This window comes from Ambystoma mexicanum, chromosome 5p (genome assembly GCF_040938575.1).
Source record: "Ambystoma mexicanum isolate Mex_15411 chromosome 5p, UKY_AmexF1_1, whole genome shotgun sequence".
NCBI classification, from domain to species: domain Eukaryota; kingdom Metazoa; phylum Chordata; class Amphibia; order Caudata; family Ambystomatidae; genus Ambystoma; species Ambystoma mexicanum.
The window spans coordinates 493,163,363-493,181,590 of NC_090930.1; the positions used below are offsets into that span (position 1 = coordinate 493,163,363).

At 49.3% G+C, this 18,228-nt stretch overlaps 1 pseudogene; it reads right to left on the reverse strand.

Moving 5' to 3' along the window:
* Positions 1 to 7,834: 7,834 nt before the first annotated feature.
* On the reverse strand, positions 7,835 to 17,946 carry LOC138480550 (protein PHTF2 pseudogene; annotated as a pseudogene).
* Positions 17,947 to 18,228: the final 282 nt, after the last annotated feature.

An 18,228-nucleotide genomic window follows, 5' to 3' on the forward strand; every position in this document is an offset into this window, starting at 1 on the left:
TGAGTTGGACATGAGTGGGGGCCTGGTGGAGGGTGCCCCACAGTGCTGGGGGCTGGGGGTGCAGGGAGACATGAGTTGGACATGAGTGGGGGCCTGGTGGAGGGTGCCCCTGGATGCTGGGGGGTGGGGGTGCAGGGAGACATGAGTGGGGGCCTGGTGGAGGGTGCCCCTGACTGCTAGGGGGTGGGGGGTGGAACACATGAGTGGGGGCCTGGTGGAGGGTGCCCCACAGTGCTGGGGGGTGGGGTGCAGGGGCACATGAGCGGGGGCCTGGTGGAGGGTGCCCCTGACTGCTGGGGGGTGGGGGTGCAGGGAGACATGAGCGGGGACCTGGTGGAGGGTGCCCCTGGATGCTGGGGGTGGGGGTGCTGGGAGACATGAGTGGGGGCCTGGAGGAGGGTGCCCCTGACTGCTAGGGGGTGGGGGGGTGTTACACATGAGTGGGGGCCTGGTGGAGGGTGCCCCACAGTGCTGGGGGGTGGGGTGCAGGGGCACATGAGTTGGACATGAGTGGGGGCCTGGTGGAGGGTGCCCCTGGATGCTGGGGGGTGGGGTGCTGGGAGACAAGAGTGGTTGCCTGGTGGAGGGTGACCCTGACTGCTGGCGGGTACGGGTGCAGGGAGACATGAGTTGGACATGAGTGGGGGCCTGGTGGACAGTTCCCCTGGATGCTGGGGGGTGGGGTGCAGGGAGACATGAGTGGGGGCCTGATGGAGGGTGCCCCTGACTGCTGGGGGGTGGGGGTGCAGGGAGACATGAGTTGGACATGAGTGGGGGCCTGGTGGAGGGTGCCCCTGGATGCTGTGGGGTGGGGGTGCTGGGAGACATGAGTGGTGGCCTGGTGGAGGATGCCCCTGGATGCTGGGGGGTGGGGGTGCAGGGAGACATGAGTGGGGGCCTGGTGGAGGGTGCCCCTGACTGCTGGGGGGTGAGGAGGGTGGGAGACATGAGTGCGGGCCTGGTGGAGGGTGCCCCACAGTGCTGGGGGGTGGGGGTGCAGGGGGACATGAGTGGGGGCCTGGTGGAGGGTGCCCCTGACTGCTGGGGGGTGAGGAGGGTGGGAGACATGAGTGGGGGCCTGGTGGAGGGTGCCCCTGGATGCTGGGGGGTGGGGGTGCTGGGAGCCATGAGTGGGGACCTGGTGGAGGGTGCCCCTGACTGCTGGGGGGTGGCGTTGCAGGGAGACATGAGTTGTACATGAATGGGGGCCTGGTGGAGGGTGCCCCACAGTGCTGGGGGGTGGGGGTGCTGGGAGACATGAGTGGGGGCCTGGTGGAGGGTGCCTCTGACTGCTGGGGGTAGGGGTGCAGGGAGACATGAGTTGGACATGAGTGGGGGCCTGGTGGAGGGTGCCCCACAGTGTTGGGGGCTGGGGTGCAGGGAGACATGAGTTGGACATGAGTGGGGGCCTGGTGGAGGGTGCCCCTGGACGCTGGGGGGTGGGGGTGCAGGGGGACATGAGTTGGACATGAGTGGGGGCCTGGTGGAGGGTGCCCCTGGATGCTGGGGGGTGGGGGTGCTGGGAGCCATGAGTGGAGACCTGGTGGAGGGTGCCCCTGACTGCTGGGGGGTGGCGTTGCAGGGAGACATGAGTTGGACATGAATGGGGGCCTGGTGGAGGGTGCCCCTGGATGCTGGGGGGTGGGGGTGCAGGGAGACATGAGTGGGGGCCTGGTGGAGGGTGCCCCACAGTGCTGGGGGGTGGGGGTGCTGGGAGACATGAGTGGGGGCCTGGTGGAGGGTGCCCCACAGTGCTGGGGGGCGGGGGTGCAGGGGGACATGAGTTGGACATGAGTGGGGGCCTGGTGGAGGGTGCCCCACAGTGCTGGGGGCTGGGGTGCAGGGAGACATGAGTTGGACATGAGTGGGGGCCTGGTGGAGGGTGCCCCTGGATGCTGGGGGGTGGGGGTGCTTGGAGACATGAGTTGGGGCCTGGTGGAGGGTGCCCCTGGATGCTGGGGGGTGGGGGTGCAGGGAGACATGAGTGGGGGCCTGGTGGAGGGTGCCCCTGACTGCTGGGGGGTGAGGGGGATGGGAGACATGAGTGTTTGCCTGGTGGAGGGTGCCCCTGGATGCTGGGGGGTGGGGGTGCTGGGAGACATGCGTTGGTGGCCAGTAGTGCAAGGTGACATGTGAGTTAGCTGGGGGGCATGGCCATGGTGGATGGGCTGCCTGCGGGACATGTGCAGGGGTGCAGGGTAGTCCCCTGTGGTGTGGGCTGCCTGCAGGGGCCATGGAGGGTGTAGAGGGAACACCTGGGAGGACCCACACGGCCAATTCAAGTGTAGTACTCCCCGGCACCCCCGAAATACACGTAGGCTGCTGGATTTGCGTGTGGAACTTCCCGCGCACCCGGAGTACACGTACCCTGCTGAAATCGCGTGTGGAACTTCACGCGCACCCCGAAATACACGTACCCTGCAAATTTGCGTGTGAAACTTCCCGCGCACCTTGGAATACACGTATCCTGCTGAAATTGCGTGTGAAACTTCACGCGCACCCCGAAATACACGTACCAAGGACAATCGCGTGTGGAACTTCCCGCGCACCCCAAAATACACGTACCCAGGCCAATCACGTGTGGAACTTCCCGCGCGCCCCGAAATACACGCACACGCTATTTTTCACAAAGCGGGTGTCCGTGTTTGTCGGTACCCCTTTGCACCTCATTTGTCCTAGAGGGCCACAGTATGGATCATTCATCACAGCTGTATAAAGGTGCTTTTTGTTAGCGCACATTTTGGCGCACATTTATTTCAGGCACAGGGACGCTACCGCCTGCTTTCTTGTGGCGGACATGTTTGGCCCTGTGCGCGTCTTTGCCCGTGCGCTGGTTTGCCCTATTCGATTCCATGAATACGAGTTGTAGGCGAGCGTGTGGGCGTTCCGCACACTTGCCTCCTGTACTTCCCCCGTGACGCCCATATTTTCACGCGTTGTTCCCTATTCCGAGTGTTAGGCCCCGTGTTCCGCCTACTTTTGTTATGTGTGCCGCGCTATGTGCGATTTCGCTGTGGCCGTGGCGCACGCCGTTGGATGACCTGTGCGCCGGCGTGTGCCGCGCACTTTTTCAGCGCACATCCAATGTTTTTCTCGCGCACGGACTTCCATAAATCGATGTGCGCTGGTTTCCCTGCGATTTTCGCACTTGCACTGCGATACGCACATTTTGGCAGCTGTGCGCCGGAATTTTCGGCGCACATTAATTCCATGAATCGGCCTGTAAATCTTACAGATTACCCGTGACTAAAACACGTTTGTCCCGTGAGCGAAATCGCACATAGCGCGGCACACATAACAAAAGTAGGCGGAACACGGGGCCTAACACTCGGAATAGGGAACAACGTGTGAAAATATGGGCGTCACGGGGGAAGTAGAGGAGGCAAGTGTGCGGAACGCCCACACGCTCGCCTACAACTCGTATTCATGGAATCAAATAGGGCAAACCAGCGCACGGGCAAAGACGCGCACAGGGCCAAACATGTCCGCCACAAGAAAGCAGGCGGTAGCGTCCCTGTGCCTGAAATAAATGTGCGCCAAAATGTGCGCTAACAAAAAGCACCTTTATACAGCTGTGATGAATGATCCATACTGTGGCCCTCTAGGACAAATGAGGTGCAAAGGGGTACCGACAAACACGGACACCCGCTTTGTGAAAAATAGCGTGTGCGTGTATTTCGGGGTGCGCGGGAAGTTCCACACGTGATTGGCCTGGGTACGTGTATTTTGGGGTGCGCGGGAAGTTCCACACGCGATTGTCCTTGGTACGTGTATTTCGGGATGCGCGTGAAGTTTCACACGCAATTTCAGCAGGATACGTGTATTCCAAGGTGCGCGGGAAGTTTCACACGCAAATTTGCAGGGTACGTGTATTTCGGGGTGCGCGTGAAGTTCCACACGCGATTTCAGCAGGGTACGTGTACTCCGGGTGCGCGGGAAGTTCCACACGCAAATCCAGCAGCCTACGTGTATTTCGGGGGTGCCGGGGAGTACTACACTTGAATTGGCCGTGTGGGTCCTCCCAGGTGTTCCCTCTACACCCTCCATGGCCCCTGCAGGCAGCCCACACCACAGGGGACTACCCTGCACCCCTGCACATGTCCCGCAGGCAGCCCATCCACCATGGCCATGCCCCCCAGCTAACTCACATGTCACCTTGCACTACTGCCCACCAACGCATGTCTCCCAGCACCCCCACCCCCCAGCATCCAGGGGCACCCTCCACCAGGCAAACACTCATGTCTCCCATCCCCCTCACCCCCCAGCAGTCAGGGGCACCCTCCACCAGGCCCCCACTCATGTCTCCCTGCACCCCCACCCCCCAGCATCCAGGGGCACCCTCCACCAGGCCCCAACTCATGTCTCCAAGCACCCCCACCCCCCAGCATCCAGGGGCACCCTCCACCAGGCCCCCACTCATGTCCAACTCATGTCTCCCTGCACCCCAGCCCCCAGCACTGTGGGGCACCCTCCACCAGGCCCCCACTCATGTCCAACTCATGTCCCCCTGCACCCCCGCCCCCCAGCACTGTGGGGCACCCTCCACCAGGCCCCCACTCATGTCTCCCAGCGCCCCCAACCCCCAGCACTGTGGGGCACCCTCCACCAGGCCCCCACTCATGTCTCCCTGCACCCCCACCCCCCAGCATCCAGGGGCACCCTCCACCAGGCCCCAACTCATGTCTCCAAGCACCCCCACCCCCTAGCATCCAGGGGCACCCTCCACCAGGCCCCCACTCATGTCCAACTCATGTCTCCCTGCACCCCAGCCCCCAGCACTGTGGGGCACCCTCCACCAGGCCCCCACTCATGTCCAACTCATGTCCCCCTGCACCCCCGCCCCCCAGCACTGTGGGGCACCCTCCACCAGGCCCCCACTCATGTCTCCCAGCGCCCCCAACCCCCAGCACTGTGGGGCACCCTCCACCAGGCCCCCACTCATGTCTCCCTGCACCCCCACCCCCCAGCATCCAGGGGCACCCTCCACCAGGCCCCCATTCATGTCCAACTCATGTCTCCCTGCAACGCCACCCCCCAGCAGTCAGGGGCACCCTCCACCAGGTCTCCACTCATGGCTCCCAGCACCCCCACCCCCCAGCATCCAGGGGCACCCTCCACCAGGCCCCCACTCATGTCCCCCTGCACCCCCACCCCCCAGCGTCCATCCCGTGATGACTGTAGTCTAAGTAAATGCCCTGAATGTACTTATTACGTAGTCCTAATAGGGACTAGACGATGGGGGCATTAACGGGTGGAATAGAATCCCAAAACACACCCACGGGTGTGTTGATTCCTCCCCTTCAATGTCACTGTAATATTACCCATTTAAATTGCATTTCAATTTTAAGCTGCAGACCAGGATGTTTTTCCAGAAGTTAGCTCCCGAGACCCGTGTGTGACTGGCTTGTTGATTCCTTCACTGTTCTGAATCCCTACTTTTGTGATTGTAAGACATTTCAAAATGACCTTGCCTTTTCAAAAGTATTTGAAAAGAAACTAATTTAAAATGAATCTGGGATTGTGTCATTTTACATGTAATGTTAAACAGTCTCATTCTGAATAAATGTCTACGCCTTGTGTTTGTTTTCAATATGTATTACCGATGGCATTTCATTGATAATTGTTTATAGAACGATTACACCAGGTTGTGTTTTAGGGGATTTATCCTGCTTGCCTTCGTACTTAGTGTTCCTGGTGCATTCTTTTGTATTAAGAGCGAGGATTTACCAGTCACTGATTTTGTGACTCATTCAAATGAAAAAAATTCTGTTGTTACAAAACATCCCAATTCTTGTCCTAGAATGTTTGAATGAAATTGTGATGCACCAGACCATTAGACTGAGGTTACACAAGTCTGTAAAACGGACCTGCAATACGTAATTGTGCATGTCTTGTTTGGGGTGGGTTGCACAACTTCCTTAAACAACGTCCCATGCAATTAAAAGTATTGTTTGGATAGCTGGTCAGAAACAGAATTACTCACCAATGTGATATAGAACCAGGAACAATAAGTATTGTCAAGTGTATTATATGTAAATTGATGTTCTTAATGACTGTGGACCCTGTGAGAGATCAACAAGCTGAAATGTATGAATAAAATGGCCATGGCCTTTGTTTTCTATAGTTTTTCTATCACCTTCCTGCTCATTTGGTCAAGAGAGCAGGCCGGGGCAAAATTGATATCTCCACAGATAGTATAGGGCAGTAAACCAAGACCAATACTCGGTCAATATATCAAGATCGTATTGTAGTGTTAATAGCCGGGTATGAGAGTGAGCCTGGCTGGTTACTGCGTATTAATCTGAGCCTGTATGCCCAAGTTCAGCAAGGACTTCCAAAAGGACTTCGGGCCGTTACTGGCCCTGTACACCATAACACCTGGCTATTAACACTACTAGCACCACATCCCAAAAACCAGAGCGCTGGTGGCCTGTTTTTCCCTGTGGAAAATTGCTTTGTGCAGGCTTTTGTTCCTAACTTCCATAGAAAAACTACAAACAATGATGGCCACCTGGAAAAAAAGAAAAAAGCTCTGTTAGAGTCCCTTTTCTATTTCACGTTTAGCCAATGGAGTGGCAAGGAGGAGTGGCATGGCGTTAAAGGCAGCCCTGGAGTTAGAGATAAATGAGGGAATTGCGGGTTGGGTGGAGAAAATGGAGATTAAAGGTTGGCGGGGATAGAGAGAGGGTATGCATTGGAGGAAAGCTGAATGCGAGCAGCCGTTGCGTTGCTCAGAATTTAGTTTATAGCGGTGATTCTGGCACGCATTCTGAATAACCTGATTGCCTCCAGCCCAATCGCTGGCTGCTAATGTGTAAGCAGATCAACAAAGCACTAGCATTAGCAATTAATATGCATGACTGTAGCTGAGAACCATGAATAGGAGTTGAAGGGGTATGATGAGGTTAGATTTCATAAATATTAAAACACTTTCCGAAGCCCATCAGTCCACTCGAATAATTTCTGAGGATTACCCAGCACCGAGTTGTGAGCATCCAGCATCTCATTTGCTTTGCCAGAAACACTAATTTGTATGTATTTGTAAATAAAACAGCAACTTTCTTTATATCTTTAAATAGCATTTCATACAGGTAACAGAGACAATTACTACCAGGACTGATCTTGTTGAACCATTAGCAATTTTCGCTTTTCAGTGGCTAGGCAAGCCAAGCCTCTATCACCAAGTACACAGAACCATGTCAGTCAATATTAATTTGGACATGATGCAAATACCAAGTAAAAATAAGGGTGCCTGGCGGAGTCCTGATATACCCAGGGGGGCACATATATAATAATCAAAAAAATCAGGATGTGAGATCCTACAAATCGGCAGGCTATGGTTCTGAACAGAAGATTTTATTTCAGAAAACCACAAGTGTTATAGTTCCATTAGTTTACATAGCTTTCGATAAGCACAAAAGGCTCAAAAGGAACGGATGATAGTGATTGAGTTTGGTGGCAATACAGATTGTGTATTTACCTCTTTTGTGTTGAGGTACAGAGTTCCACCTAAAGGCACAGTGGTATACAACAATTAGAGGAACATGTACTTATACAATAGTGCACCCGGGACATAGGGTGGTCCAGGGTACCGTAAACACGGGGTGTACACAACATAATCTACAAGACATACACGAAAAAGGGTATTTGCAGTTGTGTCACTGAGGATCGACACGGGTGTGTTTCGGCCAGGAAGGCAGAATTGTTGCCTGGATGGTATTGGGCTTCTTCAGGATGAGCACCAAATGTGGTGTAGTCCGTTTTGTCTGTGAATAGAGAATGATTTGTAAGGATCTCGGGGTCTAATTGTGTTATTTAATGTTTCATAACTGTGTTAGCAGTGGTGATGCTGTACAGAATCATCCAGGGGAAAATGCTGGATGGTCTTATAAGGATGCATCTTCCTGTTCCGAACAACACTGTCACTTGAAGCACGCTCTACATTGCGGCGATGTGTATATCCAGTTTCCGGATCCTCTTCACTCGAGACTTCATCTGAAACATTGGTAACTATTCTTTGTGCATCGCTATTATGAGTTGGTGCATGTCTGATTGCTACAGTGCTCCAGCAGGTCATTTCTGATCTCAGTACTTCACACGCATGGTCATGGACACCCTCCTCACTCTTCTTGCCTCTCACTTTACCATCCAGGGACACATAACCATTGTCAGTCTCTGTCGATTTGTCAATTGAATTCTTAGCTTTGTTTGAACCTGATAAATAGAAAGCAGCATGCCAGATATCCCTGAAGACGGTGCCAATAATGTAATAGTTGGTTGTACCGTAGCTTTGCACGGCCCCTTCCTGTGTGTTATCTGTGGTGCTAGAGCCATCACTTTCCCTATGCACTTCCAAATGTGCTGCTTTTCTCAATTTCCTTCTTCGTTTGCTTCCTGTGCTGAGTGAAGGCTTGGGAGTTCGTGTGGAAACGATCTGACAATGTACAGCTGTAACATAAGCCATATTGGACCAACTACCTCGGTTACGGGGACACAGTGTGGGACTGGAGCTATACAAAATAATACTATTATCAGTGTGTGACTGTCTTGCTTATCCACCAGAGTGATATAGTCTATGGTCTATAGTCTCTTATAGAGCGCTCACGGCTGAGGCATCAAATCATTGTTTCAAGACTGGAGTGGAAGATGCATGATGAGAGGATGGACGTTACAGCAATAGGAAGGTTTTCAATTCCTTCATGAAATGTTTGATTCTGCGACTGCTCCGTATATGTACGTAATGAGTACAGTGTACCAAATTTTCAAGGTGGCATTTATAAATTATCAAAGTCATGCGTTGCAGCAACTTACATTTTTGGTAGATTCCTCTTTGTATAGGCTGATAAATGTGGATTTCTGAACCCTATCTAGTAAAATTAAGTTATTTTATGGTTATGCTGATGGAGTCCTCCAATTTGGGCCTTTAAAAAAGATGTTTAACCGAGAAAGACATCATTTCCATAACACATTGCACCTACATTTCCTCAGAGGGCCTCTACCTTTTCTCACTTTCCCCCAGCGGCTCACTGTCTCCAAAGCCCTGGTTCTCTCTAGGCTGGACTACTACAACAGCCTCTTCCTCAACCTCCCTGCGCCCTCTGTAACTCATCCAGAACAGAACCGCAGGACTTATCCTTGGCCTCAAGCCCAGGGACTGCATCTCTCCGGTGCTGAAATCCCTTCACTGGCTCCCCATGGCCGCAAGGATCAAATTCAAGACCCTCAGCATTGTCCACAAGGTTTTCTGGGGCCTGGCACCTACTTACCTTCAATGTTGTCTTCCTAAATACCGTCCCTCTCGAGCCCTCCGCTCATCTACCTCCAACCTTCTGCGAGTGAGCCGCTTCTCCAAGCAGAGATTTGGAGTCAGATCCCTTTCCTCAGCAGGCGCCTCCCTCTGGAATAGTCTCCCTGCCACCCTCTGTCTTGAGCCTGATATTCTTAAATTCCGGAAACTCCTCAAGACCTTCCTGTTCTACTCTTCCTTCTCTCTCACCCTACCCTGTTAACCTAGCTCTCTGCTCTTCCTTCTCTCCCTCCTTTCCATACAGCTTACTGACTGGCCTCCTGGCATACCTCAGAGTTTCATAGGTCCCAGGTACCCCTGCCAGTACTTCTGCACTTGCCTCAGGGCCCTGCTCCCCACCCCCTCAATGCACTTGTAATAAATCCTTGAGTGCTTCTCTCACCGTACTTCACCAGTCTCTACCGACTGGGTGCACTTGGTCCCCTGCCCCTCCCTTGCCCTGCCTGCACTTGCACGATCTGTATACAGCCCGGCCTGAAGATCATTCTGTCTGTTCTCCCATGTCTCCCCCCATTAATGTGCCCTTGAAAAAAATGCAGAATTGCTGGCAGGCCTATTTGCCGTAACTAAACTGTTAAATGTATCATATTCACTTAATCTGCCTGTGCAGACTGGTATTGTCTCAGAAATTAAAGGGCTCTGAGCAACTGTTGTTTTTTCCCCGTGTTCCCACCCCCCTTGAGCGTTTTGAAACACTTGCCTGTGTATAGGTGCTATATAAATAAACATTACCATACCATATCATACCCTGGCACTGTAGAACATGTATTTCAGCAAACCCTATACTAAAAAGAGGATTGCCAAAGAAAGCTGCAGCTACAAAACAGTCTCAGCCACAAATGGTTGCAACACCCCCATCTACTAGAGTAAAATGCAGCCGTGCATAGTATAAATCCCAGTAAAATAACACAACTTAACATACATTGACAGCACTTGTACAACCACATTGCAAAAGTAACTGAAATCAAAAGACATGTTTAAGTTCATCACAACAGACAATTTTCAGTCTGATGGTAAAGTAACCAAGGGCACTAACTCCAAATCTCATGATCAAAACAGGCACAATCGGAAACATTGTAACCACAGAAAAGGCAAAAAGGGAAAATAAATTCAAAATCACCCGATAGATCCCAATACATTATACAGCGCGTTTGTCAAATTGCACCGCTTATGGGCTATGTTAAAATGGGACCATAAAAGTCATAGAGCTTTGCCTGGCGCTTTCCCTCCTTCCCTCTTTCATAGGAGGAGCAGGTCAATGGAATGGGCACCACAAGGGTCAGATTATCAAAGATTTGCACTCGTGTTAAAAAGTGAGCAAGGGCTTTCATAATACAAAAGAGAGCAAACAGATGTTGTCACAATCCATATTATCTAAAAACATTTCCACACGGGCAAAACGAATGAGACTGTTTTTTGTACTATGCTGCAAAAGATACAACAAAAGGTGTCTACTGCATTTCTTTTTATGTTACGCATCACACAAAATAAATAACACGGCCTGTTCCTATTTTCCCCAGGTGAAAACATTTTAGATAATATCAATTGGGGCTAAACCTTTTTGTACCTTTGTATATTAACAAAGCAACACAATGGGGGCTAAATTCATTCACTCTTTGTTTTTGCACAAGTGCAAATCTTTGATAACCTGTCCCCAGCTGTGGCACCTTGCTATTACTGCCAAGGTTAATCGCAGTCGAAAACAGTTGTCCTGTGCTTTCTCTTAACAGCGGTTAACTGAATCATCCAGGTTCCATTGTCGCTCACTGCAGGCATGCTAAACATGCCACAAGAACCTCAAAACCTGTCTCTTTTCCCAAGATACATAAAAGTGACCCTCCTTGAGCTGTAACATCTGTGTCCTAACCTAACCTGATGCAATGTACAACTACTGTAACCTAATGCAAGATGCAACCACTGTAACCAAAGTATGTAACCTACTATGTAAGCAACTCTTGTAACCAACCATTTTATGCAAAGAGCGCCTAGATGCCTCTGGGATCGGTGTGCTATACAAATGTCAAAATGAATAAATAAATGCATAAATAAGAAGAGTCTTCATAGGGTATTTTGCACCTAAAAGCTAGTATTTAAGGAAAGGATCTTTACTTAGAACAGTGTCAATGTAATAATGACATCACCCTGTCACAGAGATTGCTCGTGTAAACTATGGCATGTTATGTTATTGAATTTATAAAGCACTTTATATTAAAGCACTGCACACAGTAAATACAGCACAACAATTAATAATCGATTTAACTTAAAAGAAATGTTGCTTACTATTTGAATGGAAAAGGCAGAAGGAAGAGAGATATCTAAGAGGCAGACGCAATCGCTTCCAGTTTTTTGGACTAAGAAGAGAAAAGGAGCAAAAACGAGACAGGTCACAGGGAGATCTGGAGCAACAAGAAGAAATTGGAATTGAGAATGTAAAAGACAAAACGGCCTATACAAATGAGACTGGCAAAGACAGGTAGGGTGGACACAGACCATGAATGCATTTAAAATCAGAGCAAGGAAAGTGAAAAAGAAGATGAGACTGAAAAGGGAGAAAAGAAAGAGAGGCAAAGGGGGCACATTTAAATCTACCCACCTCTATTCTACGTCCTTTGCAACTCATCCAGAACAGGACTGTGTGGTCGTTGTCCTTGGCCTTAAGCCCAGGGATCATACCTCTCCAGCACTGAAATCTCTCCATTGGCTCCCATTGGCTGCAAGGATCCAATTCAAAACTCTTTGCATTGTCCACAAGGTCTTCTGGGACCTGGGACCAATATATCTCCAGCTTTCTCTTCAGAAGAATCTTCATTCTCGAGCTCTTCGTTCCTTCACCTCTAACTCCTTGAGAGTCAGGCACTTTTCTAAGCACTGAGCTGGAGGCAGATCTCTCTCTTCTGCCGGCGCCTCCCTCTGGAACAGCCTCTGTGCCTCTCTGAAACTTGAGCAGAACCATCTCCGGTTTCCAGAAGCAGCTAAAGACCTTCTTCTTTGCTTCTTCCTTCCATCTTCCACTTCCCTGCTGATCTCCTGTCTGTACTGCACTGGTCTTCCTGTCTACCCTCTGAATCACTGACCCAGGTCCATGCCCTCCCAGTTGCACACCTGCACTGCCTCTGGCACCCCTGCACTGGGGCTGTATCTGCAACCCTACAGCCCCCCTACTTGCACTTATCTAACCCTTGCTGTCTGCACTTAACCCCCTTGCACTGCTACTTGTTGGCTGCACTACTTGTATGTCTTCTCCCATGTCTCGCACTTCTCCTCCTTCCCTTCTCTTGGCGCTTTTCCCCCTTCCCTCTCCCCTGCACTTGCGCGATCTCAATGTCACTTGGCCTAGTAAGAGCATTGTCTTGTCCTCCCTTGTTCCCTGCCCTTGCCTTGTCCCACCTTGAAACACTTGTGTATAGGCACACTATAAATAAAATATCATATCATATCATCATAAATATAGAGTATTGTTGAGAAAGGCAAAAAGAGCATGAACTGAGGAGTCCTATACAAATTGAAGAGGAGCAAGTTCACAGGCAGGGAGTCTGGAGCGTAGGGCTGAAAAGTAGGAGAGGTGAGACAATATGAAGGAGTAAATGTGAAGTTTGGCTTTGTGAAATGAAATAAGCTTTGGGTATACTGGAAAGATGTAAATAACAGAAACTAAAAAGTAATTTATCTAATGAGACCGAACCAGCATTGCCCTGCCCAAAAGCGAAGTGAATATGTACAACAATAAAAGACTCATGAAACAGAGCCTTTATGTTAGCTAGTCAGGTCCATAACTTCAGAGCTATATTAATATAGCATGCGCTTTTGTATAACAGAACTCAGTAATCAAATTCATCTTGATGTTTGGAAAACATGGAGAATCAATGTTTTGCGATGTGGGCCAATCTAATATGCTTTAGAAAAAGGATTGCATTTAAATCTTTAACATAGAACTACAAGTCCAAGTGGCCACCATGGGGGAAGCTTACCATAAAGACCACTCAGCTTCCTGTTTGTCCTTGCAGTTATGACTGCAGTCAATTGACGAGATAGAGAAGCCCCCCGGAATCGCTAAATGATGCCCTGGCCCTGGAGGAAATCACTCTGAGTTTGAATGCCCTTTCAGAGATCTTGTTCCTATGGAGGAGGTCGTACTACACGGAAGGAGCATTACATTGAGGGTGCAGAGTGGAATTTCATGTTCAGAAAAGGCTGAGAATAGAGAGCAGTGTGCTGGGGTCTCCTGGTAAATTTTCCAGCAATTCAGCATTGCCGCCCATATCTGTTGCCATTTTTGCATCTTTGGCCCGCTATGGTGGATTTCCATCATGTTCCAAACGAAGCAGTCAAAAGACTGGAAATCCAGCAAGTTCCCAGCACCCTGTGCCTTCTTTCGACTAAACACCGAAAATATTCATCGATCATCGCTGAGCAGCACAACGAGCTACATTAACAATGAAAGAGTGTGCTGGTATTTCTACTGGAAATACTGCCAAACCCGTAAACGAATTGCTATGGCCCTGATTTCTGGATGATCCCTTTTCATAAATTGCCTTATTACTTTGGTTCTGCAGATTTCATGCTGGCAGTCATATTTTTGGTTACTGTTAGGAAGGATTTCCAGAACTGCCTATCTGTGGGGGCTCTGCGAGGCCAACCTAGTGGATGAGCAAGGGCTTTTCAAACTTTGTCTTCCCAAACTCTGTCTGCATAGTGGCCGAGCAGTATGGAAGACTTAGGAGATCAGAATAAGTACAATTAATAACATTTAGAGATACCCAAGTAATAGCGGTCATCAGAAAACATATAAAAGGATCTATTTATTAGGCCCAAAACCAAATGCAGGTAAAACTTAAGAACACTCTCATTACGAGTTCGGCAGTGCAGTAAAAAAGTGCCATTTATTTGGTTACCGCCACTTTTTTTGGCTGTAACAGAATTCCCACTGTTTTTACCACACTGCTAAATATCAAGTTTGGACGAAAAGTGGATGATAGACTTACAGTAAAAAGCTGGAGGTAAATCCTTCGGCTTTCCCTCCAAAAAACAGCATTATTTACTGCAGTGAAATTACCACTCGCAGTAAAAATACTGAAATCTCCATGGAGTCCTATGGACCCAAGAAATGGGGGACTACACCAACCTACCACCACCTGGACTCCTATGGTAAACCCACACGACCAAGTAGTGGCAACAGTAAACAACATTGGTGGTAATTCAGTGGATTTAGCACTGAATTATTGCCAAACTCGAAGTGAGGCAGTATATAGTTTACAAACACTATTATATAGAAATATCGGTGCACAGTAGGTAGCCCCAAAGAGGAGACCACCCAAGACTTTACAATACCACACAATTATAAACAATAAAGCAAGCAATAGTGCAATGGTAGCTAGTAAAATGAAGAGTGAAAAAGTGAACACACAATCTAAACCAATCTGCATATAAATATAAGTTGGTTACCTTAAACCTAGTTGTTCCCTAACCCATTAAGGAAGTTCCAGAGTCCCAAATGAGTTTGGTCCTCATGTAAGTACCTGGGAAGGGGTTCAGGAAGTCTCAAGATTTGCCCTACACAAGACTTGGCGAAAGCCAACAGATAAGTAATTTGACGGTAAAAGCCCACTTTTGGTAAAATAGGTTTGAAAATGAAATAATGGGTTTCCAAGGAATTCCCCCACCCATGACCACGTGAGGGTAGTGTTAGGGAGTGGACTTTACGCCCATACAATTCCATTGGGGCTGGGTGGGGGGGGCGGGACAAGAGTGACATATACACACTGAAGCTGCAAACTCTGATCCTGGAAATAACCACCTGAGTAAATTGAAATTATTGGGGCTATTCACCCGCGTCATTGGTCCCATTGCAGGTTATCGAGTGGTCACAGAAACAGTAGTAGAAGTAGGTGTCAGGTTTGTGTCTAGCTAGGCAGCAGTTCTAATATCATACGAAGATCCCCAGCAGGAAAGGACAGTTGACCTTGGATGATGACCACTGCTACTCACTCCCATGATGAAGGAAGACCCGCAGGACACTGTAGATGAGGCATGGTGGCGAAGAATCAGCGGGCAGAGTTTGGCAGATACAATATTGGTGGCGGTGGAAAACAGGCTCCGGGCAGGCCCCTCTTCTGGGTGGGGTGCAACTGCTGCAGATAATGCGGTTCCTGGACCACAAGCTGAATATATACCAAGTCCAGAGCTCCAACTTGGGAAAATGTCTGCGGCAGTGACAATGCCACTTCAGAGGATGGTCAGCCCCCAGCAGGATCTAGCGTCCACTGAAGTCAGTAGGGTGTTGCAGGACACGAGAGTGGTAAGGCCCAGCAGTTCAGAAGAAGCAGGCACAAACACGTGTTTTCCTGTTCACTGGTGATGAAGCAGAGCATCCCCAGTGTTGGGCTTGGTCAATGCTGGTTGCAACTGCTGCAGGGTTCTGGGTCTTCTCGGCACTGTCTTCTCTCTCCAGATTGTTATCTGTAGAGGACAACCTCCAGAATGGCTCCAAACTTTCTTTCCTTACCCCAAATCCATTCTGCAGGCTAGCCCAGTCCACATATACGATCTGCACCATTCAAATAGGCCATTTAGGTCCAGTCATAGGGAGGCAGTTAGCCCCACATCCACCCAGCAACAGACATCCACCTGGAGACTTGTGGCTCGGGACAAAACAGGCTACAAAAGCAACTTTATTCTGTGGACACTTGAAGATATGTTTATACAACATCATGGTAACAGCGCATGCGCACATTGCCGCACACATGCACCATGCACCGTCCTGTGTGTTTAGTTTTGCATGTGTCTAGCGCATCTGTTGATGACACTTTTGCGGCTGGTGCTGTAAGGTAACCTTGAGGTGCATCAGATGCAGAATCCTACACAATACTACCACTGACTCGATATAGATTGGAGCTCCATTATACAAGCTGCAACACCACTGCTGTATTCGTGTGTTCCATTTCTAACACTAGATGCAAAGTGTATGTAATTGTGGAACGGGTTTACACATGTGGCATGATCTGCACACATGTGCCAGGTCCGATTTCAATGTTCCTACGGGCACCTTTGTTTCTGAAGTGGTGTCTCACTTCAACTAAATACCTCTTCTTGTCAGTCGAGTTCGGCTATATTGTGACCCTCCACCAGCAGTGCACGTGGCAACAACATGTAGTGAGAATTGTTTCCTAAATTAGACCTTGCATGCTAGCGAAAATGACCCTCGGTTGTTTTGGAATGTGATAATGAATTAATGACTAATGCATGCACTGGACATCAGATATTGTATCAAAGAGCCAAAATCTTCAGAGGTTTATTTTTGCTGCATGTGTCTATGGAACCACAAACAGATGAGTCGCTCTGAGACAAACATAAGGGTTTCTTTAGCTACGAATGCAAGGTTTTTCAATGTTCAAAAAGGTGGATTAAAGTATTAACTTTGAGAAAAAGAAGGGTGGGAGGGTCGAACTGCAAATGAAAGAAGAATGTGAAAGATGTTAAAGAAGCTGTTGAGAATTGTGACACATTTTACACAGACATTCTAGATCTGTTCAGGATAGCGACTTGCAGTTTTAAATAACTCTTAAGAGACAAAAGATTAAAGCTGCGCCAACATCCGGTGATTATGCACGCTTAGCGGAAGGTCAACAGATTGGATGTCTAAACTGAGAAACTAAAAGAATAGAGGAGGAGGCAGGTGCAATGCCAGCTGCTTACGATCCCACCAATGATTCGATTAAGCTACATTTTAGGAAGTTTGAAACAGATATATTCGCCTGACAATATGAGCATTTATAACCCGGTTGAAATATAAAAGTCAGTGCTTTTAGGAGGTATATTTTTAACTCCCTTTAGAATTTACTAAAATGTGTGGTGCGTCAAGGCAAATAGGGTTAGTATTGTGTATGCTTGCTAGCCGGGTAACAGAAATGAGGTGTGTTAGTTGTATTATGGAAAAAACAGACGCAACACCGGCTGGAGCGGGACCTTTCTTTAATCAACCTCTCCTTCTTGCATACACTACAGGAACTGGCGTTCTTTCTCCAATCCCCAACTCCTCCCATTCCTCCCGCTTCCCACCTGGTGTTCTCCCGGGTCGTAGAGGGACAGGGTTGCGCAACATCACCCCCGGACAAATGTTCTGAGGTCGCCTCAGCATTCTTCTACTAGACGTGTGGGTGTGCATATGGTGCGTTGCGAGTGGACCCAGCCTTCAATCAGGCCTGTGCCTTCCGTGCTCCGTGGTCCGGCTGACAGTACTGCTTGCTTCTTCTGGAGGCATCCACAAGTCATCTTGGGCTTCTCTCACCTCTGGTTCTCAGTCTTCTTGGGGCGAGTCGGTTATCTCATTTTTTATTAGTTGCTTGAAGTGTGAGCTGTTTCTTGTGATTTCTTGCGTCTCATTTTGTGCTGTCACCATAGAGCCTTTGATGGCTGCTATCTTGAAAGGCTCTGGTGAGTACCTGGGATCAGTTTTCTTGATTGGAGTCTGTTTCACCAAGATTTCGTCTCCCATTAGAAGCTCTTTGGATACTGCTCTTCTTCTGATGTCTGAGTCTTGTTTCGCTCTCTCCTTGCATGTCTTTCTCTATGATTTCTCCGTCAAGCTTCTCTTGTTCAATGACATGTTTCACGAATATGGTGTGGACCTGGTAGCGCATCATCACTTCGGCGGGTGCTTTGTTGGTCGCCTCGTTATGGGTATTGCGATAATCCCTGAGCATTCTGCAGAGGGGACTGATGCGGGTTGGTGGCCTCAATGTAGGCTCTTTGTATTGTCTTTTTGATTGACGCCATGAAGTGTTCTGCCATTTTATTCACCTGGGGACATATTGGCATGATCTTTTGATGAATAAAGCCCTTATGTTTCACAAAGATGGAGCAATCATGTCCATTGAATGGGGGAGCATTGTCTGACTTAATGGTTTGCGGTATGCCCCATCGGC